At 40.8% G+C, this 25,012-nt stretch overlaps 1 protein-coding gene across 3 annotated transcripts in view; it reads right to left on the bottom strand.

Annotated features, from left to right (window-relative positions):
• Positions 1–22,633, bottom strand: part of CTBP2 (C-terminal binding protein 2) — a 225,327-nt gene extending 202,694 nt beyond the window's left edge. For 2 of the 3 annotated variants that reach the window (XM_054034398.1, XM_054034397.1), the window contains exon 1: positions 22,230–22,633. The gene's annotated coding sequence lies outside the window, so the exon portion shown is untranslated. Of the gene's footprint in view, positions 1–21,666; positions 21,723–22,229 lie in introns of those variants that run through there. The other variant, XM_054034399.1, reaches the window with a different exon arrangement.
• Between the last annotated feature and the right edge of the window lie 2,379 nt (positions 22,634–25,012).

The following is a 25,012-nucleotide window of genomic DNA, read 5'->3' as shown; positions in this document are numbered from 1 at the left end:
TGGATGAGAAGGCCAGGAAATATTTTGCAAAAGACATTCATGCAGGACTGCTGTAGCCAGCATAGGTTTTACCCTCTTTATGAATCTATTTCTTGTTTCCTGAAACTAGCCCTCATTAATATCAAACACACTTCATCTGCTTGTCTTTCCTCCTTATAGCTCAAATGTTAATGGTGCATCATAATTCAGACAGCTGGTAATCTTCCACAAGACCACACCATACCAGCGCCAAATACAGGGGAAGCTCAGTGTTTATACTGAAAAACATGAACAACTGACTTTAACTCGGGTCTGGGATGAACAACGTAAATGACATGGATAAATGAAACCAAACAAAGATATTGACACGTCAAATTATGTTATTTCATATCGTCTTGAAAAGGGGCAGAAGTAATGCGACAGAAGATGGACAGGGTCAATACAAAAGCTAGACGCAACGAGCTAAAAATAAAACATCACACAACTAAACTTGACTCAACAGCCAGCCTCCTGAATAATCAAATGCGTAAGACTTGGAGAAAAAACTGCAGTAATCAATTTACATATGCAGTATTGTAATACATATGCTGTATAACAGAAAAGGAATCACATCAAAAGGCAAAAGGTATGCATCAGAATCAGAAAGGTGCAACATTCTTCGACCAAAAATCCAAATGCTACATTGAAGGTGACAGTTATGGCCCAATCCCGCAAGGCACTAGTTATATCTTGGAAGGTGCTGATCTCCTTCAACTTCCAATGAAGTTCATCCAATATTTATCCACCCTGTAAATAACAGAGCACACTGTGATGTTCACAAATATACACTAACATTTAAAGAGTTAACAGTTTAAGTTCTGATCCAGCAAAGACATAAACACATGTGTAACTTTATTCACTCTGGGTAGTCCCATTGACACACGACTTACTCACAGTGCATAAAGTTAAGCATGCCTTTGATGGATCAAGATCATAAAACCCAATTACTGGGTTCTTTCACTGGCACTACACCTCAGAAATGCACCCACATCTCAAAAAGGAATAAAAGAATTGAGTGTTAGTTTGAATTCCTGTTCATTCCCACTTACTGCAGTGCTTCTAAATTTAAATCTCTATAGTTTAACAAAAAAATCTCTTGGTGCTTTTTTTTTAAGTTTCTAATAAAACTGGACTGTCAGAAGGAAACTTGGCACAATAGAGCACGCTATGGACTGGAAAATTAATAAAATCCCTAAAATAAGGGGGGCATTATAATGAAAATGATGATGCATCCCTAACATAAGGGGCCCTGTAATTTCATTACATTGCTAAGCAGGATTTTTCCTCTACTCCAAATACCTGGATGCCACTTGAAGAAATGAACACAAGCTGCAACATACATACTATGTATAAGCACATAAAGGATGACGGAATAACATCTTTGAAATACAGTGAAACTCCAATCTATGATGCATCAATCCCGTTAGAGTTATTAGGTAACTGTTGCTAGATGAGTGACCAGAATCTTCTGAAGCTCATTCTAATTGATCTTACCTCTGAGGGGTTTTTTTGTATTTTTTTCCCTTCAGTATGTTCTGCTTTACGGTATTCAAAACAAAGTGACATCTTCCCTGTTTGATGACACAGAAGCTGACTTTAACTGTGGCAGTGCACTGGGAATCAAATGACATGGATCCTTTCCCCAGTTCTGACACAGACTTGATATGTGATCTTGGGCAGTTCACTGAACCTATTTATGCTTTGAGATCCTCGGGTGAAAAAGCTCTTGGAAGTGCTAGTATAACATCTGTTAGAAACTCATTCCCCAACACTGGCTGTTTATTGAGTTTATAAGAAAGGTAAAAAAAAGACCATAGGAAAGATGCTAGTATAATAAACTTTATTTAAGTAACAGGAATACTTACCATTGTTACGGCTCTACTTCTGATTTCTAAGATCTGCCCCAAATGCCCCAGCAAGTTAGCCACATTCTGAACAGATTCAATGTTCTTTGATTAATCCCTACACAAGTTATGTTAGCAGCTCACTTCTTGGCCTTTTGGCTAAGCTCAATGTCTAATAGCCCAGCTCATGAGAGAGCTCATGGTGTCCGACACCATCAGGTGGTCCGGAGACATCACGGGACACTGTCAATACAGGTTGAGTAATCGAGACCGCCAACTAGGGAAATAACCCACTTTCTTCCCTGACGAACCAAGGGACGCATCCCACCCATGTACTTATTCGCTACACTGATACTGACTTGGACTCTTAATACATTCCCTGGGCCAGCGTACCTGAGCCCACTTATCCACTGATGCTTTAAAAACTCCCGCACCCCAATCTGGGTCTTTGCTGGTTATGTGATATGTATGTATCTCGTGATCCTTGTAACCGATACTCTCATAACTCAAGCCTTACCCCAGATGTACAGTACCTTCCCTCTTAACTTGTGTATATTTAATTTTAAATATTAACTTTAATCAAAATTTTAAATTATATTCCCTATGATTTGAGAGGCCTTTCCCACTCTAACTGTGATGATGTTACAGTGGTTATCATTAAAACCTCAACACTCACCAAGAGTTACCATACACTAGGACACACAGACAGCTTCTGAAGGCCTCCACTAATCCTGGGACTTAGAAATAAGGAGAGGAGCCCCCGCTTTCATTAAATAGAATTTCCAAGTCTCTTTCTGACAAAGATATCCTTGAAAATTGGAACTGATCACTAGGGCTGAAATCTTGTCACTGATTTAAGTTACCGGGGCTGGCTTTTGTGGTCTGGGACAATTATAGCCAGAGGTCCTTTATTTTTAGGCAGATTCCAGATCAGCTCACAACTGTAGGGGGCACTGCTGCCTAGGTTACTAGGGTTGGCACTAGACTCCAACAAGCTCCAGATCAGCTTGCTCACGGCAGCTGAGACATCTCCTTTGTTGAGCAGCCAGAGTCCCCTCTGGAAACAAGGACAGGCAGCTCAACTGCATGTAAGGCAGTATGGCCTGCCCTAGTGGGCTGATCGACTGATTCAGATGGTAGCACTGACACCTGCTGCCTCGGTAGCCTTTGTCAAGTCACATAAAGCAGGATTTACAAACCTGGGTATCTAAAGTTAGTACAAGCAGATTTATAATCCTGAATGTCTACAACTTCCAACTTCTATTTAAATATAAAAATAGGATTGTGGGTGCAACTTATGATAGACAAACATCAGTTTATTTCCTTCTCTTTGGGAGGAGTATGTATAGGAACCAGTAATACTTTTTCTAAAGGAAGTGAGGAGGGGGAAGCTGCTAGCTTAGTGCTTCACAGGCCTGGCAAAAAATGTTAAAGCCAGCCCTTGTGGTATCTGAGATAGCACAGCTTCCCCCTATTATTTAGAACAGGAAATTACTGTGGAAACTGTTCTTAAATTGTAAGCTCATCAGAGTAGGTGCCATATCTTCCTTTGTGTTTCCACAGTGCCTAGCACAATGGGACCCTGGTCCCAACTGGGATGCCAGGGAATACCACAATATAAATATTACATAATTAAAACAACCGGAATCTGCAGGTACTATCTTTAAACTGAAATGCCATCAATCAGAATATCACTGTCCAATGGACACCAACATACAGTTTGTCTTATTTTCTCAGGTTTGCAATCAGACGATGAATCTGCTCATCCTACATACACATTCAAGAGTCTCCTTCCTCAACCAGCTAGTCAACAAACTAGGAGAAGATCAAGACCAACAAGAAAGACATACTTAACTAGCAGGTGTGACATGGAGTCAGATGCTTCTTTACTGGGGTTGCGGGGAGGAAGGGGAAATCTCCCACCTAGCTGTGGAGACACAAAGAAATCTGATCAATGTCTCGGAAGTAACGTGAGAACAATGTCTCAGTCATCAAGTCGGGTACAAGACAGCAGAAAGAGGAAACACCTGTATCTATGGGTAAGCTATTTCTGATGGCACTGAGCACTGGGACAGGATGTGTCCTGAGATAGGTAGGACTAACTAAGGGAGTACACAAATATCCCAGGCATACAGCAGGACAGGAATATTCAGACTAAGCCTGTATCAAGGATGGAAAAAATCCTTAAATAAAGCTATACGTTTAAATCCTTTGCTACGTTGGCAAATGAGAATATATCCATATCCATCTCTTGCAAAAACTGTTCTTCTTTATCTGACTCGCCCACAATCCAGCACGTATTCAGTACACATCTTCAGATCTGCCAGTGGCAGTATCATATTTGGAAGGACTTTGCTGACTGGAGCCACTGTTGAGCATCTCGTCGTTTTAATGCAGAGTTTGGAAATGTTTGAATTATACATACATCTGTCCCTCTAACTTACACCTTGGAGGATAAAGCTGAGCATTGTGCAGCACGCAAATGGAACATGGATGTCTCTCTGCATAGAAGACTCCCTTCTCCAGACACAGTAAATTAAATAAGTTGCTGGCTGGCTATCAATACATACTGAAGCCTCTGTCTGCCACATACATACATGTATGTGTGTGTGTGTGTGTGGCACTGTTTATCCATCTACAAAACATGCCACATGCCAGTTGTCTGACTTATGCTAAGTTTGAAAACAGGCAAAAGGATTGGGGTGGAGAGTGGGGGGAAAACAAACCAAATCCCCAGCACAGTTTAAAAGATTTCTTCCTGCTCACTGTTTTTATTTGCTTTTTTCCAGTTTCTATGGGAATTGTGGTATAGATCCAGGAGTTAATTCTGAGTTTCCCTCTTTTTCCAATTACTAGTTTAGTTAGTTCCCGACCCAGGTTATTTGATGGGAGGCAAAGAAGCTCAGGTGGAATAGGTAGGGAGATGCGATTGCTTGCATCTCTCAGGTCCATGTGTCAACAGGCTCCCCCAAAAAGTCATATTTTAAATACAAAATGGTTTAATACTCACCAATCTATTCCAAAAAAGCCACATGACACACACAGAATCTCATTATGCATGCTACCAACAGTGTGTCACCTGAATAGAGAAGTAAGTTTTTAAATTTTAACTGCATACACTAAATACTGTGATACATATATATTTGATTTGATTTACTGCTCTGCGATGCTTTTCTTCAATCTCTCGAAGGTAATTTTTCTCTAAAGCACAACTGCTTAATTGGCAAGTGTACAAAATGTAATTACATTGCATACAAGTTGCAATATTGCTTCTGGGAATATCACTGTTCATGCATTCTGCTTTATTTTGTGTTTAATCTCTATTAAGAGATCTGTATGAAAATAGATAGGTGCTCCTGATTTTATAAACATGGCATATCATTCAGTCAATTCCCTACTAATCCAAGCCCAAATGCAGTCCAAAAAAAAAAAAAATCTTGGATCATTTCAATACAGCTAAGTCTTATATTTTCTTCTTAAGAAAGTTCAGTACTAGGACATCAAAAAAACTGGGCTTATGTTTGTCACGTCCATTATATGAACAAAATGGTAAGAGGCAAGAGCATTGTACAAAGGAATATTTGGCTTTTAATGATATGAAACCAAAACCCTCAAAACATTTCCCAAAAGGATCTTGGCAGTCACATCTTTATTGTAAAAGAGGCATAAAAATGCAGTGCAGCTTTACAGAAATAGATGTCTAGTGCCAACTCTGTGAATAGCACCTGACATACTGTAGTCAACAACAGTCAACGAATGTGGCCTTTATCTTGTGAGCGCTCTTTTCTGACCACAGTATCTGATTAATAATACACATCTTTTTCTTAGCTGAGAGTCCTATCAGTCATTCAACCTGCAAGTTATTCTGCATTTGAGTATACTTGTCTTTAGCCCTTTGATGACTTTCACTAGTCAGACCAACACAATCCCGATTACAAATGTATCCAGTTATGCCATTTTGCACTAAGAATTATTAACACTGTAAATAGGCCATGATCCTGCAAACACTTAAGCATGAGTAATTGTATGCGTATGAGTAGACCTGTTTGCAGATGGGCCTTACTTTGTACTCTGGCTAAATATAATAAAACCTTAAAGGTTTATTTCATTTGCATGAATCTTGAGATTAATGTGGTGCTTGTTTGTTTAAACTAATGCATATAAAACCAAATACCTAAAATGTCTTCAAGATTTGTTATATGTTTGTTTTACTATTGTGTTTTTAATTCTAATGACAAGTTCATATTTTGCTCCAATATCACTGTAAAGAAAGTATCAAAGGGGTAGCCGTGTTAGTCTGGATCTGTAAAAGCAGCAAAGAGTCCTGTGGCACCTTATAGACTAACAGACGTATAGGAGCGTGAGCTTTTGTGGGTGAATACCCACTTCTTCGGATGCATGTCACATGCATCCCACATGTATTCACCCACGAAAGCTCATGCTCCTATACGTCTGTTAGTCTATAAGGTGCCACAGGACTCTTTGCTGCTTTTACTGTAAAGAAAGGAAGTTGTGCAGTCTACAAATATTTTGAATTACTTATATAGTTACAACGTACATCAGTATTTGTTATTGTTTATCCAATCACAGTTTGATCTGGTTTACTTCTTTCATTGCTTTTAATATGTTCAAGTTTTAGACTTAAAATGCAGTTCCTGTATATTCAACGGGTATCACACAAAAAGCTTTAGTGCCGCAAAAGCTTTAGTGGAGTAAGTGAAATCCAGCTGTGTGATTTTTTTTTAAACTAAAAATAAATGTCTCTCTTGATAACACCAGCCTCACCCTCAACAGCTAATGCTCAGAGGCACAGAGTGTAGATAAAAAAAAGGATGTAAACATTCCTAGAGTGCTCTTCATGCAGTGTCTTGTGATGCACGATAAAGTCTGATGTCAATACTATGTGGAGTCTCAGGAAGCTTAGAGTGCATAAAAAAGGTTACAATCTCAAAACCCAACTTCTTACCCTGTCAGTTGGAAAGATGCCCAGACATAAGTAACACTATTCAAAATCTCGCTTTACAAGACTTGAACCGTGGTTTTAAATTGCTCATTTTTAATTGTTTTGTACTTATTCGTTTTAAAATGCAACACACACTCTGTTTTTGTTGCATTGGTCAGACTATCACAGTTTAATTAAAATTAAGATCCATTTTAGACCCCTTTTCAGCCATTTGTACCTTTTTTCAAAAGTTGACCAAGGGTGCTGGAGAGTTTTTTTCCAATTATGATGGCAGCTAAAAAGTGTTTTAAAGTTTAAACAAGTTCATTCAGTTGTGTAAATTACTTGACAATCCAGTAAGAAAAATTTTTCCAGACACTTTCTGCACTTAAACTAAAAAAGGAAAGTTCACATTTGACATGTGTTGTCTCAAATAGGGAATGTGACCTTTGCTAATTTCTTGTCTGTTTGAGTCCACAGTGGTATTTACCAGGTGCTGACACTGCAGATAATTCATCACTCTCATTGCTACTGAGATGTTTGAGCTCTTGAGGACTTAACAATTGAGCAAAGAGAAGAGTGCAGAAATTAAGGCCCTGAGATCTTTACTAAGTGTTATTCACTAAAGGACAGATTCTGCAATCTCTTACCCTTGTGAGAAGGCCTTACCTATGTGAGTAATCCTACTGAAGTAGACTGGAGGTGCAGGTCTACAGCACTTGTGGAAATCTAGCAATTTTCATTTAAATGTCAATCTTTTATAGATGATAAAGTCAGAAGATATCATTGTCATCACCAAGTCTGACCTCCTTAATAACACAGGCCTTAGGAGTTCCCTGAATAAATTCCTGTTTGAACTAGAGCCCATCTTTTAGAAAAAACAACCAATCCTGATTTTAAAAATGGCAGTAATGGAGACTCTACCATAAACCTTAGTAAATTGTTCCAATGGTTAATTACCCCCCCCCACACACACACACACACTGTTAAAATTTGTGCCACACTGTGAGTCTGATTTTGTCTAGTTTCAGCTTCCAGCCACTGGATCATGTTATACCTGTCTCAGCTACATTGAAAAACCCTGTATTATCAAATTTATTTTCTCCATGTAAGTACTTACAAACTGTGATCAAGGAACCCCTTAACCTTCTCACTGTTAAGATACACTTAAAGAGCTCAATCTGTTTATCACTATAAGGCATGTTTTCTAATTCTTTAATCACTCTGATGGCTCTTCTCAGAACCTTCACCAATTTATCAACATCCTTCTTGAATTGTAGACACCAGAACTAAACACAGTATTCCAGCAGTAGTCATCACAGTGCCAAATACAGAGGTAATATAAACCTCTCTACTCCAATTCAATATTCCCATTTATACATCCAAAGACTACATTCAACCTTTTGGCCACAGTATTGCACTTGGAGCTCATCTTTAGCTGATCTTCCATCCTCCACACCCCCACATATTTTTCTGTCTCTTATTCCCAGGATAGAGGCCCCCTGCATTCCTTATTCCTAGATGTATACATTTACAATCGGCCATATTGAAACACAAAATGTTTGCTTGTGTCCAGCTTACCAAGCAATCCTGATCATTCTGTATTAGCAGCCTGTTCTCTTCATTATTTACCACTCCCCCAATCTGTATGTCATCTGCAAACTTTCAGTGATGATTATGTTTTCTTCCTGGTCATGAATCAAAATGATAAATAGTATAGGGCCAAGAACCAGTCCCAGCAGCACTCCATTAGAAACACCAGCTCAATTATGATACCCTGTTTATAAACTACATTCTGAGACCTGTTAGCCAGTTTTTAATCCATTTAATATGTGCCATGTTGATTTTATATCATTCTAGATTTTTAATAAAAATGTCATATGGTACCAAGTCAAATGGCTTACAGAAGTCTAAGTATATTACTTTCCATAAATCCATGTTGATTGACATTAATTATATTACCCTTCTTTAATTTTTTTATATATTGAGTTCTGCATCAGATGTCCCATTATTTTGCTCTGATCAACATCCGGCTGACGGGACTTTAATTGCCCAGATCATACCATTTACCCTTTTAAAATACTGGTACATTAGCTTTCTTCCAGTCCTCTGGAACTTCCCCACTGTTGAAGACTTACTGAAAATCAGCATTAATGGTCTAGCAAGCTCCTCAGCCAACTCTTTTATAACTCTCAGATGCAAGTTATCCAGACCTGCTGATTTTAAAAAGGTCTAACTTTAGTAGCTGTTTAACATTCTCCTGAGTTATTGTTGGAATGGAAATTATTTAATCATATGATATGAACACATTACCTGTTTTTTTTCCCCAAATACAGAACAGAAATACGTATTAATTACGTCTGCCTTTTCTGCATTATTCTTGACAATTCTACCATTTCAGTCTAGTAATAGACCAACCAAATGTTAGGATCCCTTTTGTACACAATACACTTAAAATACTCCTTATTGTCCTTAACTCTTCCAGCCATAGATTTGTCCTCATGTTCTTTGACTTCCCATATCAAATTTCTACAATTCCTAGCTTCTGATTTATATTCATGACCATCTTGCCCTATTATGCACCGATGTTTCAAAATACTGGCTGTACTGCCACAAATAGACACTTTTTTTAAAAAAATGCATAAACAGCTTGAAAAAGTCCAGAACAAAGGCTGGAATGGAGGTAAGCGAAGGGATACTACATGGAAAAAGGAAGTTTTAAGAACAGTTTTCAAGAAAGAGACTGAAGAGTCACGGTGTACCAGGTCAAGCAGGATATTCTCAGAATAAGGAGCGGCATGAGGAAATTCACAGAGCGAATTGTGGGAAGTGGTGACAAAGGGCCTGTTCCTGTGAGGTGCTGTGGCCTCAATTCTCAATGAAATTAAAGTTAATGGGATTTGAGGGATGCTCAGCAAGTCATAGGATAAAGTCTCTTTGTCTTCGCTTCCCACAAGGAGCTCTGTATAATACTCAGGGGGCAGGTGGGTCAAAGGGCAGTCCAGATCAGTGGTCAGAGTTCACATAAGAGGTTTGATAGCCAGGAGATCCAATCCAAGAAGAATGTACAGCGAGGTAGCTGGCAGGGTCAAGTGAGGCAACAAGGCAGGGCCCAAGCAGCAACTAACAGGCAGTGGCTTGTTGCTCAGACAAGGCCAGAAGGGAAGCAAAAAGTTTATATATGGTCACCAGTCAATCAGAGTCAAGGTCATGTGGCCAATCAGGAAGCAGGTTGCGGAACCCCAGAAGCTGGCCCACCCAAGTCTGTGAATTCCGCAATAACTGGATGTGTTGGTGTGGCACGATGGCCGTGGCTGCTTCCCAAGAATCCAGTGGGTTTGACACCAGGATCTTTATACTCTGGATTTCCTCATGCTGCCCTCATCTGGGAGTATCCTGCTGTACCACTCTCTTTCTTCAAAATTCATTTTTCCTATGTAGCCTTCCGTCACACATTCCGCCCCATGCAATTTTATCTGTTTGATATCTTGCCAAGTAACCAAGTACTGACTCCCTGGGCTTGTCCAGTATCTCTGCATTATTCTATGGGAGACTTATTAAGCTTGATTCCAGCTTCTGATACACGGTGCTGCTAGGATTCCACAGAAACAACAGAGTCACCTGCAGCCAGACCATCATGGGCTGTGACTTAATCAGATTTCATACTCACGTTTAGATTAGACACCTCCCCAAAAGAAAAGAAGCCTGAGAAGATACATTGTGAGTTGCTTTTTGTGGATCAGCCTACAACTGTAATTCCACCTCCTATGGAGCCTCTTCCAAATGCAGGATTTATACTTCATCCTTCCATCACCAAAAACTGTTTCATCTCTTTGTTTTTCATATTTTTTCTTCTCAAATAATGCACAAGAAACCATATGGGAAAAAAAACTTATCAATGCATTAAAACAGAAGTGTCAATGCACAAAAGTTAGGAAATTCAGAAAGTGCTCAGGTATATATAGTAACCTCAAAACTATCCCCTTGCACTCATATGTTGCAGTACTGTCATTTGTTGCACACAAAAAAAGACAAAAATACTACATCTGTGCCTCTAACGTTAGAAAAAGAGAGGCTGTTCTTTTGTACCACATTATATTACATACCTTTTAGTTTGCCACAGTCCTCTTTGTGATCATAACTATTGTACTATAGCTATGTACGAGCTAGGGTGAGATTTCCAGCTTACGTAGACATACTTGTGCTAGCTCTCATCTGAGCTAACACACTAAAAACAGTAGTGTAGCCACGGCGGCACGGATAGTGGCAGCGGTGGCACCATGAGAGCAGCCCCAAGTACAAACCCACCTAAACCTTGTGGGCACATACTAAAGGCTGCTAGCACATTCCACCACTGCTGTCGCTGCTACACTACTATTTTTAGTGTCCTAGCTCAGATGAGAGCTATCACAAGTATGTCTACAAGAGCTGGGAATGACACTCGTAGTGCAGACATAGCCTAAATGAGCAAAGGGTAGAATGGAACATTCGGTGCAAATAATACAGTGATGTACAACAGAATTCCACTTCTTTCTGTAATCTTAGCATTACATATATTTTGTATTCCTGCATTTCATATATGTTGTGAGATCATGTAATGAAAGACCCTGTTATAATATACACTAAAAAAGGAAGGAGAAAAAACATGGTTAACGAGGATACCCTAATACCGAACATTTTCTGACTTTCAGGTACGTAAACTCTCACCTTGAGTGCTGCATCTTAACACTTTTGAAAACATAATATAGTATGTACTAGTGGCATCGGCTAAAACGTATGGCAAACATACACCAAGTTACAGAAGCTTCAGATATTCTGCAAGAGCATGGAAACCAGATGAAACACTTTTACACATAAGAATCTGAATTTAATCTTGGGGCCGATTAGTCTAACTTTAATTTAGATTGGTCAACTTTTCAATACAACTCCCAATATTTGGGCTAAAATTTTTGCTCAAGTTTCAGATGGGGTAAATGGCCTAGGATCAAAGTACCAATTGGTATCGGATTCTCTCCATATGCCATTCCCACCAAAAAGTTTTGACATCATGAAAGTGCAAAAATCTATTTTTGATTATCCCTTGTAAAGGTCTCTTGTATTTAGTGTTACACGTGTTTAAAGAGAAATTTACATTTTTCCACCAACTAACACAAATAAAAAAAACACAGACAAATAAAACTAAAGGGTAAACTGATAAAAACCAAGAAACTGGCAAAGAGGGGAACCTGTTGTTAATCTACCCTGTTTGCACTGGGTATTACAGCACATATGGTACTGTATGTAAAAAAAAAAAATCACCCACTGTTCAGAGACTTCTGCAATAACTAGACACAGCAGGGTGGGGTTAGAGATAGAATTTCAGCCATAATTCTGACACTCCTGCCTTTTGCCAGTTTAGGCCATATTCTTAAGGGCTATGTTAGAAAGAGTCTCTTTATGTCCCCCCTGCACCCCACAAATCTTGCCTGAACAGCAGGGCAGGTAAAGTCTCTGCTCAATATCCAGAACAAAGATCCTCTGAAATAACAAAATTAGGCACTGGTAGGGTTGTGCGGTTTAGCAGTCACATTTCAAATATAAGTCCTGGGACTTCCCCTTTCTAGGCCATACAACGGGAAGCATAAAAGTCTTAACACCAGCTGAACGCTTTACAACAGCAATGCATAATTACAGTCAGCCAAAGTTCAGTTCTACAGCCCTTGGGATCCCAGTCAGGGGGTTTGCCAAAACAATTCCCTAGAAAGTGCCCCTTTCCCCCCCCCCCGCAGCTGGTTGGGAGGGGGAAGGCAGAGACAGAGCATCCCAGAAAAGCAACAGGATACAGCAAGGCATCATACTGTCTCCCTCCTAGCTGATGGGAAAGAGGGAAGGGATCTACCCCATTCCTGCTAACTAAGGGAAGACTATCACCCAGGCTCTGTCAATCGTGGAAGGACAGAGCACTGTAAACCCTTTCCTCCTCAGCCTGGTAGAGGAAAGTTCCGTTCCTAGCTGATGGGTGAAGTGTGGGTATTCTATACTCCCCTCTACCATTCTGGCTGTTGATAGGGATGGGGCTCTCTCCTTTGCCCTCTCTTTGAAGTTGGTTCTGGGGGTGAGGAAGAAAAAGTCACTGTTCCAGCTCCTTCCTTATCCTGAATATACTGGGCATCTCTTTCCATTGCCCAACCTCTTATTCTCCATTGGCTCTTTCCTCCCCACAAAACCCTGCTGTCTCTTTATTTAGAAAACAAAAAAGCAGCTTGTAAATGTAGACATGGCCTGAGTAAACCCAGGTAGGCTTATTTGAGAGTCTCCTGTGGCTTTGTGCAGACTTGCTTAGCACAGAAGAGAGCTGTATTTTCAGAACTGAATCAGGGCCTAAAAATATCCCGGACAGCATCCATTTAATAGTAGTTATTTTTAGTAACAGCGAATCATTCCACATTATTCCCAGTCTTGTTAAAGCACTTGGCTTCTCATAAACATTATGTCTCCACTGCACACATTCTCTAACCGCACTGCTTCAGGGGTCTAGTTAAGTAATAATTGGTATGCATTGTCGCAAATAAATAGCAATTGATTGTTTGACAACATTACACAAGTTTACACATGCTAGAGCAACTGCGGAGTCCTGTATGTGAAAATCAAGCCTCTGGGGTTATTCTAATATCTATTTGTTTTAAATCTCTAACAGTCACCTCTGGTGCATTTCAGACTTTTGTCCAAATGAGACAATGTCCTTTGTGAGAAAGGACATTCAGAGAGAGAGGTGAAGCGAGGAGCCTCCAATCTTGCAACTGACTCAGCAGAGACAGACCCTTATGCCCACACAGAACCCAAATGAGGCTCCACTGAAGCACAAGGCTCAAACTGTGCATGATCTTTGTCACAGCCGCTGCCCTAATTCTGTGTTTTTGAGAGTCAAGGAAGATTCACTTCAAACAAATAAACCTAAAAACTTACTTAATTATTAAAATCTATTATTGACTTTTGTAGATTGTTTTTTAACTGAATTTACATTTCAGTCCCCAAGCAGCATTTATTTCTGCCTGATGTTTACTTTCACTCTTTCCGAAGATCAGGTATCTCAAAAGATTGGTCACTCGGAACGAAACAAAAAAATTTTAAAGGTGGTTTTGTAAGACTCAAGTTTGACACAAGTTTCCCCACGTACATGTCTGAAACCACTCTTCCAAGTATACAATTTCACAATTAATTAAACGTTGTCCAACCTGTGGCCCAGTGCCCTGCTCTCACCAGTGCACCAAACAGAAAGGGCTCCATGCAAAGCAGGAGAGGGGTATACTGTTCTGTGCAGCACATAATGGAATGTAAAACAAATATACTTACAGCAACACACCGGGCTTAAGACTGAGTGACTCAGTGAGGCAAAGTTTCCATTGATGTCAAGAGCCATAAACATCCTTTGGGAACTGAGCCTACCTAGGTACTACTGTATAAGCCCCAGTTGAGATAAGGGCCCCATAATGCTATGCCTGAATGAAGACATAGTGTATGTCTACACTAGAGTTTTTTTTACCTCAAATTAATAACTCAAGGTACTTAACATATTTGTAGAGGCTAATCAGGATACTCCCCACACATCTGTCCCCAGGTAAACCACAAATGTTCATATGCTTGAACAAACACATGGGGAGGGTCCAGACACTTCACAAACTTTTACAAATGTATTAAGTACCTCAAAAATTATTTAGCAGTCGATAACTTTGAAGTAAAAAACTTTAGTTTGAACTAACCCATGAGAGAGAGAGAGAGAGAGACAGACAATCTAAACAATCAGTGACTCGAACAAGGTTACAGAGCAAATGAACAGCAACACTGGGATTAGAATCCAGGTCTCCTGACTCCCACGCCCTTTTCAAAAGACCATATTGCTACGCTACTAAATGAGATACTCAGTACACATACAATTTCTGTTCTTTTATTATGTCAGAACTGAAAGGAGTTTTACAAGTAAGTTTTTGCAGCTTAATGCAGCTATTAAAGATACTCTCTTGTGCTGAAAAGAAATACCTCTCTTCTTTGTTATCAATTTTTTAATGCAAATTGTTACACTAAGGGGAATGAGAGAAGCAACTGGTACAACCACTAATAGATATCCTCTAGGTCACCACAGCTTTGCTACTGGGGAGAAACCACTGGTTATGCAGCTAACAGTGGTTTTTATGTTCATGTGCTATATAGTCTGTATGTGCAAATGTCATGTTACCAGCTGAGATGGGCTCAAACCAAAACTGCATATCTAACCAACGTAAACCTTTTGAAAAGTTCATATCTCTGTGCAAATTCTCAATCAGGTCAGCTTAGTCACATGGTGGTATTTCTTCCTCAAAAGTGTCCTAATTTTAAATTATTTTTTAATTAATTTTTGAAAATAATCCTGCGGAAAATTCAGAAAACAAAAGCCAGGCATATACAAAACACAACAGAGCACAAATGATGTCAAATTTGCCAGCATTTCCACCTACACTTCTCCTCACCCCTTGATTTTTTTTCAACCCCCCAGTTCTATTCATAAGAAGACCCTTCCCAGATCAAGTTACCCAACCAAAATCAGCCCCATAATTTGTAATGTGAAGGGAGCAGTATATAGCAAAGTTCATCCAGCAGTTTGAACACAATTGTTGCAAGCAAGGCTTTAAATGTAGCACAGAGAGAGGCAAATTTGCACCCAACCCCCCCACCTTCCAGGCACAGAGGGGCCTGAACACAATGGAACTAATATTGTTCAATGTATGTTTGGCAGAGGCCACATAAGGATGCAAACCTCCTGTGTACCACGGGCTGTAATCAGCTGCAGCAGATCATCTGTTCACACTGGATAGGGGAGAAGGAAATGGAAGCAGGGCCACTGAATGTGCAAGTACATAGACCCAAAGATGCACAAAAGACATATATCCATAGAGCTCCTATGAAGGGCTCCATGGCCTGGGAGAATGGGAAAGGATTCTCTCCCATCACCCGCACAACCAGACATCACCCGCAAAACGGTGGAACACAGTGCATAGCCCAGTTGTTCAGGCAGCGTGCTGAGAAAGGGATGTGGCCTAGAGACAAGACTTACCACTTACACAGCACTGTATATACTTTTCAAAGCATTGCACAACCATGAACTAATGAGACTTTTAAAGAGGTGCTGATGGTCTCCTGAAAAAGTTGTAACAAATTCTAGTTCAGAATATTTACTTATCTGCAGCCTTATGCTGTCTACATTTACTCCCCTTTCTTTAGTAAAAACGATGAAAACAAGATTTTGTTTAAGATTTTGTCTTTCCCTGCTGTTTATTCTCCCAAGATAAGTCATAATCTTCTGTCTGCAACATCACCATCATTTACTGATAAACTATGTGACATCACACACTCAGGATTATGACGTCAGGGGTGGGGCAAAAAACAGCAACAGATGTTTAATCCTGGGTAAATAGAGCCTGTTCGCAAGCAAACAGTCCCTAGTATAATGAATGTGGGTAGAAAATACAGAAAAGAGTAACTATATCGTTATGTATACAAGCAGGATTGTTCCTAACTAGAATAGTTCCCTGTGTGAAATGAGTTTGTATTCTTGGTCCAACTCCCAGTGGATGGGTGTCAACATCATAAAAACCACCATCACAACTGACATAAATTTGCCAATTTTGGACCTTATCCTGCTGTCCTTACACACCCAAAACTACAACTGAATTCCAGGGGAGTTTTTGTCTGGCCCCTTTCTGGCAGTCTCATCAGAAATGCCAAGACATGAATAGGCATGGAGACCACACTACCTTTTCACACTGAAAGATATTCTCACCTTGGTGGGGCTGAAGCACACTGATGATGCAAACTTCCTCACCTTGCTCAATGTCAATAAACAGAAGATTCAGCCTTCAAGGCCTCACTTCAGTAACTTTCATTTCACACGGGATATTTCGCTTTTATCTTTAATTTTCTTTTTTTCAGCCTTCCCCTTAAAACCCATCTTATCTGTTTTTACTTCCCCTCTCTACTGCTGGAAGAATACCACTGATTGCAATGGAAATACTTGTCTCTTATTCCTTCTTCTGTTTGTTTCACGTTCATTTAGAACTACATATGCATGAAAGTGACAGTGTGCGCTTCTGAATCAGAATTTAAAGCGCCAGGTAACATTGTACAAATACCTGTCAACAAAATTATAATTCCTAGGGTGAAATCCTGTCCCATTGAAGTCAGTGGCAAAATGCCCACTGACTTCACTGGAACCAGAATTTCACCCCATTCCCTACTGATAGAATGAAGAGGGATTAAACAGCCCCTTGTTTCTGCTATGCTCATTTCACGCTAACAATAGCCCTGCTCTCTCCCTACTGCATATTCTGAGTGCATATGTGAATCCTCATGTCATTTCTCCTTTCAGACCCTAAAAACAAAATGCCCTTAGTGGAATAGTAATTTACATCAAAAGAGTTAAATGACAGGTATGTATTTATACAGGATGTACAGATGGGACAAAAAGGTTGAAGGGCCTGATCCTTCTATTAAAAATCCATGGGGAGTGTGGACTTCAAGGGGAGCAAGGATAGGCCCTAAATTAAGAGTGTTATCATTGAAAAGCCACTGATCACATTTGGTTAGTCTCCATTAAATCAGGAACTAAAGACACAGTGACGTCTTCTATTCTGAAACTGCGACGAATAATCAAATGCGGTCTTACAAATGACGCTGTGAATATATTAGGAAAGAGCTTTCACCCAGTTCTTTCACATATTCCATCAAAATTAGCGTCAAAGATCCAGGGAAAGATCATCATTACTTATTATATTCCACAATTATTTAACTTAGTTCAGATATAGTATAATTTAAGGAATCCTCAACAAATATAAAATGCAAGACCTAGCAGGCTGTTACAATTTTTCACAACAGTATCACACTCTAGTATTTTAACATGCCCATAGCAAAGTTTTGAGTAGTGTAAGTTTATAGGAGCACATTTTCACTACTTTGGCACAAGTCAAGTTATTTCTAACTTTCATGGCTAGTGCAAGCCATCCAAAAAATGTATTGTACTTTGTCACTTTTAGTTAAAACTAACTTACCCTTTCCAATGTATCAAACAACTCCTGATTTAATTACTTTAAAAAACTGTATTGTACACATTCTTACAGAAATATTAGCTGAACTGCAGAAGTGTTATTTCAACTGTATCCAGTCTGGCAGACAAATTTCCTTCACCAGCCACAGACTTAATGAATGTGTATTTGTAGCCAGTCTAGGACACAGCACATTTAGGTTGATGTTTTTACTGATACAAAGATTATTAACACTGGGACCCAGGCCATGATCACATACATTATGGTGACAACTTCTCTATACTGAAATGACAGTGTTAAAAATGAAAGCTACTGCCACCATTCTACCATTACTGTAAACTCCTTTAAAAATTTTCCATTTAGGAAAAGCATAAGTGCAAAGGGTACAACTTTGCCTTCAAAACTGATTCATGATAGGAATGCACTGTTAGCAAATAGCATTCTAGTGCTAGATCTCTGCAGGATGTCATTCTGTGTCAGGGATCCTATTGGGCTGGACCTCATGGATTCTAAATAGCATATGCCATAAAGAAAACTAGATTTAAAAGCCTGGTGGTTTGATTGCAAGACATAAATTCATCATTTAAAAGAAAAAATGGCATAATTTTACATTATAAAGTTTCACAAGAAAAACATTCTCTATGCTGACAAACTACTTACTTCCTAAATCCCACGGTCAACGTTATTTTTTTTTAAAGTGACTGCATTCTATTTCTAAACATGTACATTTTACCTCCCTCACTAGATAAACCATATTTGATTCCATTTTAGAAATTATTTCTAAAAATCAGAATGCAAATAAAAATGTAGCCACTGACGATACAAGAAAGTGAAGACACTTAACTACATAGATAATAATTTTTACTAATTAATGTGTATTTGTAAAACCATGAAAGCAAACCCCTACACCTTACTAATGACAAACAAGTGTTTACAAAAGCCTTCAAAATTAAGAGTTCCTGTCTAAAAATATTGCCCTGCATTAATAATACAAGTTTTTCATAGATTATATCAATTATTAGTAAGATGTCATATACTACCATTTATAGCCACTTTATGCCACCCGTCTGGTAAGAAGTTTAGTAATAAAACATATAAGCCCTTATTTAAGATGAAATGGCTATTTGTACAAATCACTTCACTTTGGCAACTCCATGAAGTTTGAAGACAAATCAGCTTTGTGGTACTAAAAGATTACAAATACGCACAAATCACTAAACATATTTTTTTACTACAGTATGAGTGACATGCCTGTGTTACAACAATCACCTGTATAATCATAAATGCCTCATAGTATTTTGAGCATACACTCCTATAATGAGACTGTCTTCAGTTTTGCTTATTGAAGCAACCTTTAAAGAATGGTAAAGCGGGCATTGCCCTTATCCAGTGAAGAAAAGACTAACAAAAATATTCTGTCACTAGACAACTTGTCTGCCATTTACTTTATTCACTAAACTTGCACAAACTAAAAAGTACAGCATTTTTTCTACAAATCTGCAATAACTGCACTTTTATGCCAATTGATAAACTGCCTTCCCTATGGAAATACCTGGTCACAGAGGCTAATAAGCACTAGACATCTTTTATTCTATTTATTTCACTAATATCACCAAAAATATATGATCAACATATATAAAATATCCCTCAATGCACTACAGAACCGTAAATATTTATTTCTTTTGTTAGGTTACGTTATATTTGATCATGTGTGAACAATTAAAGTGGTCTAATTAGGGCTAAATGTATTCATTGGTTGCCTGCAACTTCACAGGCAACTAAGTATATTTGAAAGAAGAAATGACTTGTCTTGTTTTATTTTGAAATCTTCATCTCCTTACACTTTCTTCCTGGTGTAATAAAAAGGACAGCACCACAGTATCAGGCAAAGTGTAATACATTAAGCCACATCCAGGATTTACCTTAGGGGTGCAATCTTGTTGAAAGACAAAAGACTACTCTTTATTTCAGCTCCATGTCTAGTTAGTTTTTGTTAAAAGAACAAGCTCTTTCAGGCTCAATTATACAGAGTAACTAGCTTTTCAGCACACATTTACACACTGCTGCTCTGTAAAGGCTGAGACACAATTTTGTTTTAATGCACAATATAAAATTGTTTTAAAGCGCCACGCATATAAGCAGGAAGCCTAAGCAACAGGAAAAAAAAAAACTAAAATGGTATTTTACTGTCCAAAGATTACGGAAACTACATGAAAAAAAGATTTGTTTTCTCCTAGGACTATAACAGTTGTAGTGAGTACACACAAGAAAAACAAAACACAAGCAGATCTTATATGGAACATAATTCAAATAATGTGTGAACCTTAGTGTACAGTGGGACAGAAAGCATCTTCTATTGTACAAAACAGTGCAAAAGAACACACAAACTTTGTTGCTGTAATACAAACAAGTTGAATGAAGCAAATGCAATAATAGTGCTTCCTTCTAAAAGGTATATGTCCAGAGAGGATGATTAATATTATATATAAACACAGAATCCCCTAATGTGTCCAGAGGAATTGCTACAGTGACGGATCTGCATTTTAATTCTTCAGTGCATTATTTATCAAAAAGGTGAACTCTTTTTCCAACGCGTTCAGGCATTTCATTCTGGAAAACTGTACTTAATTTTCATTTCAACAGCACCAAAAGATGGTTACCGAGGCTGCTGAGGATAGCCAGTGGTATTAAACACCAAACAATCAAGATCGCTTCTAAATAATACACACAGCAGACTGTGAGGCACAAACTGACACACGCAGCACGCCGAAATGCTGAACGCGGAGCACTGATAACTACGTGCCAGTTATTGAATAAGAAACCTTATTCTGTAAACAATCCCACTCTAGATTTAGTACGTTTCATGGAGAGTAGGGATGTTTTGATCGGCTCTACCCTAGACTGCAGGCGCACCAGCTTTCCAATCGCTTTAGGGATCCATGCGGGGTAAGAAATGTTGCATTACGTTGCAATGTTACAAGGAAATTAATCAGGACGCTTCCTTGGAAAGGAGTTTTTCAATCCGCCCTCCAGAACGAAGCCGATTGAACGTGTCTCTATCGTATTTTACAAGCTCTGGGCTTTCCCCTCCAAACTCGATTGATTCCAGAGTGCCTGTGCCCATGAACCGGATTTCCCTCCAGTTGCTCATGCCCCCCCCCCCCTTCCCCCAACTCTGGAAGTATTTGTTTTATAAACTCCGCCAAACACGTTCACTTTGCAAAGGCTCCAGCAAGCCCCCAAACCCAAATCAATACGTTACTCTCCTGGCGGATTATGCATAAAGGGGCCGCGACGCGCCACGCCCACCACGACCCAACTCTGCCATTGTTAGCATCATGACTGTTTGCACCAGGCAAACTTTCCGATTGCGGCTTGAAGTGCACCGAAAAGTGCACAAGGAAAGGAGACTTGAAGTGCAGGCTCCAGCGTGTGGGCAAAAGGAGGAAGTCCCAGGCCAGGCTGTATTAAAGGCTGAGTGAGAAACGTCTCTCCTCCGCCCCCCTCCCCCTCCCTTGTCTTGGCCGAGACTTTGGCAGCCCTGCAAACCGTGGGTAACCCTGCTAATCTGCTGGCAGATGTTGTCCATCATACTCAGCACTAAGTAAACAATGCAGAGCCCTGCAAAACAAAAGATTTCCACTTCACCTCATTTAACGTCTTTCACTTATTCTCTGGCTGCACCGGGGGAGCTTCTTGGAAAGGGGAGATTTGAAGAGGACGAGAGAAGCAATTTAAAGATTTGTCATTCTCCCGTCCCCTCCGCCCCCCGAACAAATATATATATACATATATATATATGCACTACTACCTCTGGTGGCTTGAACTCGCTCTCTGGCTTCAGCCACTGGCCCATATTTGTCCCTGCGTGCTCCGAAGTCTGCATCACATACATGCATGATCAATCGCAGGGCATTACGCACACACAGCGATGTTTCAAGCCAAGACAATAATCAGCACAATAACACACCGAACGCGCGCACACACCCCTGGCACGGGGAAATATTTTTCACACACCACCCACCCCCCTCGTCGGTTCTAATTGGATCTGGTAGTTTTGCATCCTCCAGCAACTAGACCTGCAAACATCCCCGCCTCCGTACATATTTGTAAATAGATCTGTATAGCAGGGGCGCTCTCCAGGCGGATTAAAGCCGGGTTGGGGAGGGGGGGTGGGATATGACCAAAGATGTCCTCAGATTTCAGGCTTCCCTTGTCCTTTTTTTCCCCCGCTCTGTGTGGCGCAGTGAGGCGAAAACACATGGACACCACCACGGGCACAAACATTAAGACTGCAGGTAGGGAGAGAGCACACACCAACCCAGCCCTTCATTGCAAATATCCTGCCCCCCCCCCCCCCGCTTCCCCCCTTACCTCTGCCTTGGCTCCAAATATCCACAGGGAGCAAAGCCCCCCAGCTAGGAGCAGCAGCAGCCTTCTCCTCTCAGCGCCGCATCTCTCCCTTTATCGATCGCCTCCTCTCTCTCGCTCTCTCCAGGGCTCTTGCTGCCTGAGATCCACCTTAAAATGACACACACACACACACACACACACAAACTTAATCCCCTCCTCCTCCGAGCTGCTGCTCCAAGTGGGGATGGGGGCAGCCGCAGCCCCAGGAAAGAATCTTTCGCAGGAGCGAGGAGGATGCGAATTTCAACTTGGCTCTTTAAAAAAAAAACCAAAAAACCAAACACCCCAAAAGTCCTTGGCGGCGGCTCCAGCCGCGCGGCGCTGGGTGGAAGGACTCAGCACTGGCCTCCCCGCCTCTCTGTGCGGAGTGGATGGGAAAGGTAGGGGCTCGCTCGCTCGCTTTTTTTTTTTTTTTTTTTTTTTTTTGGCAATAGGCGGGGTCTCTCTTTGCAAACCAATGACACAAACCCACATGGGCCGGCCTCGCCCCCTATAGATACTCTTCACTACAAATAGGCTCTCTCGGGGGATTAGTGGATCAGCTAAAGTGCAAACAGACGCAGCGAGAAAGAAAGGAGGGGAAGGAGAAAGGGGCGGGGGGCCACACGGAGGGAGCCGGCCTCTCTCTGCTGCACTTTTCTTCGCCCCCGCCCGCCCGAGACAAATGAAGTTGGAAACTAGGGGAAGTGGCCGAGTTGGGGAGGAGACAATAACAAGGGAAGCGCAGCGCCAGCGTGAGCCGAGAAAGGCTTGTCCCTGGCCGGGCAGCCCCGCGCTTCAGCACGGCTCCCCTTCCCTCCGGATCCCACCTCCTCCCAGCCACGTGGAATCGCGGGGTTCGGCCCCCGGCGGCTCCCCACGTGTGTGTGTCCTCAGCTCCCGGAGCCGCTGCCACGGCGCCGTCCCAGCTGCTGGCGCCCTCCCCGGTGGATCCGCAGGAGCAGAGGGCCTCCCTCCCGCCGCCACAAACACACATCGCCCGGAGATGGGGGATTCCCTCCTCCCAGCTGGCAGCCTCGGAGTCCTGGTGCTCTGGCAGTCCCCCTGCGCCGCCCTGCTGTGCCACATGTTGTCCGCCTTTGCCATCAACTCCCTTCTCCACCCCAGCAACGATTCCTCCGCTGGCTGAAATTTCCCTGCAGGGGGATGGACGCGCTCAGGCATACGATGCGGACTGTTTAGCACTGGCGGGTCGCAGCAGCCATAATAGCGTTAAGAAGGCGCTTTATTTACTAACCCTGTCTTTTCAGCGCAGATACTGCCCCCCTCGTTCCCTTGGGAGCTGACACGCGTGTGTTCCTTGCCTGAGTTTGGGGGAAGGTTTATCCAAATTGGACTTAGCCAGTGTTTAGCCGTTCAAGTGAGAAAAGAAGTGGTTGTCACGCTGCAAAATTGTTCAGACACTTTCATTGCCCGTAGATCACCGATAAATGTTTTGTTTTATAACTCCAGGCTTGGACCTCGTCCTAGATAAGGACAAGCATCTTTCACACGTTTGAAATAAATATCAGTATTTGACAGTTATATGCCACACTTACACATTGGGCTATGGGCAGTGCATGATTTGTCACTGACTTTTCACAAAAACATTGCAGAAAGATATCTGACTCATCGCTATAACTGGAGCTCATTACCCCACACAGAGCTCATACCATTTGAAATTGATGTTGTGGGGCCTGAGGATAAAAGGCCACTAGACATGCTGAGCCCCTTCTGCTGACATCTTTGAAGACAGAGGAGGTGACATGTACACCCCCACCAAGCACCAAATTTGATATGAATATCATAATCACATCATGGTGTTTGTTTGAATGTGAGATAACAGGAGCACACTCAAAAGGTGCATTTATTTGTGTTTGTATTCTCTATTATCCTGGAGGTTTGGGAATTACTGTTTTGACAGTCATTCTGCATCTGCTTGTAACAAGGATGTGGGCAGGTGGTGAGCCTCTAGCTTTCCTGGGTGTACATAGTTCATACTTTTCAATTTTAGAGAAAAAACAGATTCCTTTTCTGGTCAAATAAAAACCTTAAACCAGATCAATTGTCCATCACAATTAATAAAAATACTTTGAGTTTAGTATTTGAAATTACAAGGCAATGGCATAAAAATCTTAATTCTCGCCAGTAAACTGTAGGATTTTTCTAGGTTTTTACACCATACCCCTCATTGTGGTGTCTGAGCACTTGAAGTTGTGAATTACGGCCTTGGTCCTACAAGTGATTGAATATGTGAGTATCTGGAATTCAGTGGAATTACAAATGTACTACGTGTTTGCAGGAGGGGGGCTGTATTCATATGCAAATAACAATTCAGTCTACTTGTGAAAGAACGCAAAAAAATCATACCATAAACTACAGATTCAAAATTACACTGGGTCCAACTGTGAACCTCCGAGTAGATTTGAAGTGAGATACCATTCTTGCCCCAGTACCCAATCCGGCACTCTTTGCTCTGGCAAAACTCCCATTGAAGAGAAGGCTCCAGCTCTTCAGAATGGAATTTCACAATGCGGACAACCTCAAGAACATAAATCCAAATACATCTCAGGTTTTTCATCATTAACAACTTTGCTAATTATCAAAGATATTTGGGACAGATCTTCAGCTGGTGTAAATTGTGGCACAGCGAAACTATGACAATTTACACCAGCTGAGGATTGCCCATTGTGTTTAAACACCTATTTTTTTTCATCCAGCATCACCATCTCTCCTTGCTTTATTGCACACTTAATTCACATGTG

This window comes from Malaclemys terrapin, chromosome 7 (genome assembly GCF_027887155.1).
Source record: "Malaclemys terrapin pileata isolate rMalTer1 chromosome 7, rMalTer1.hap1, whole genome shotgun sequence".
NCBI lineage: Eukaryota > Metazoa > Chordata > Testudines > Emydidae > Malaclemys > Malaclemys terrapin.
Note: the sequence above shows the minus strand (reverse complement) of the source record. Positions and strands in the feature narration are given on the sequence as shown.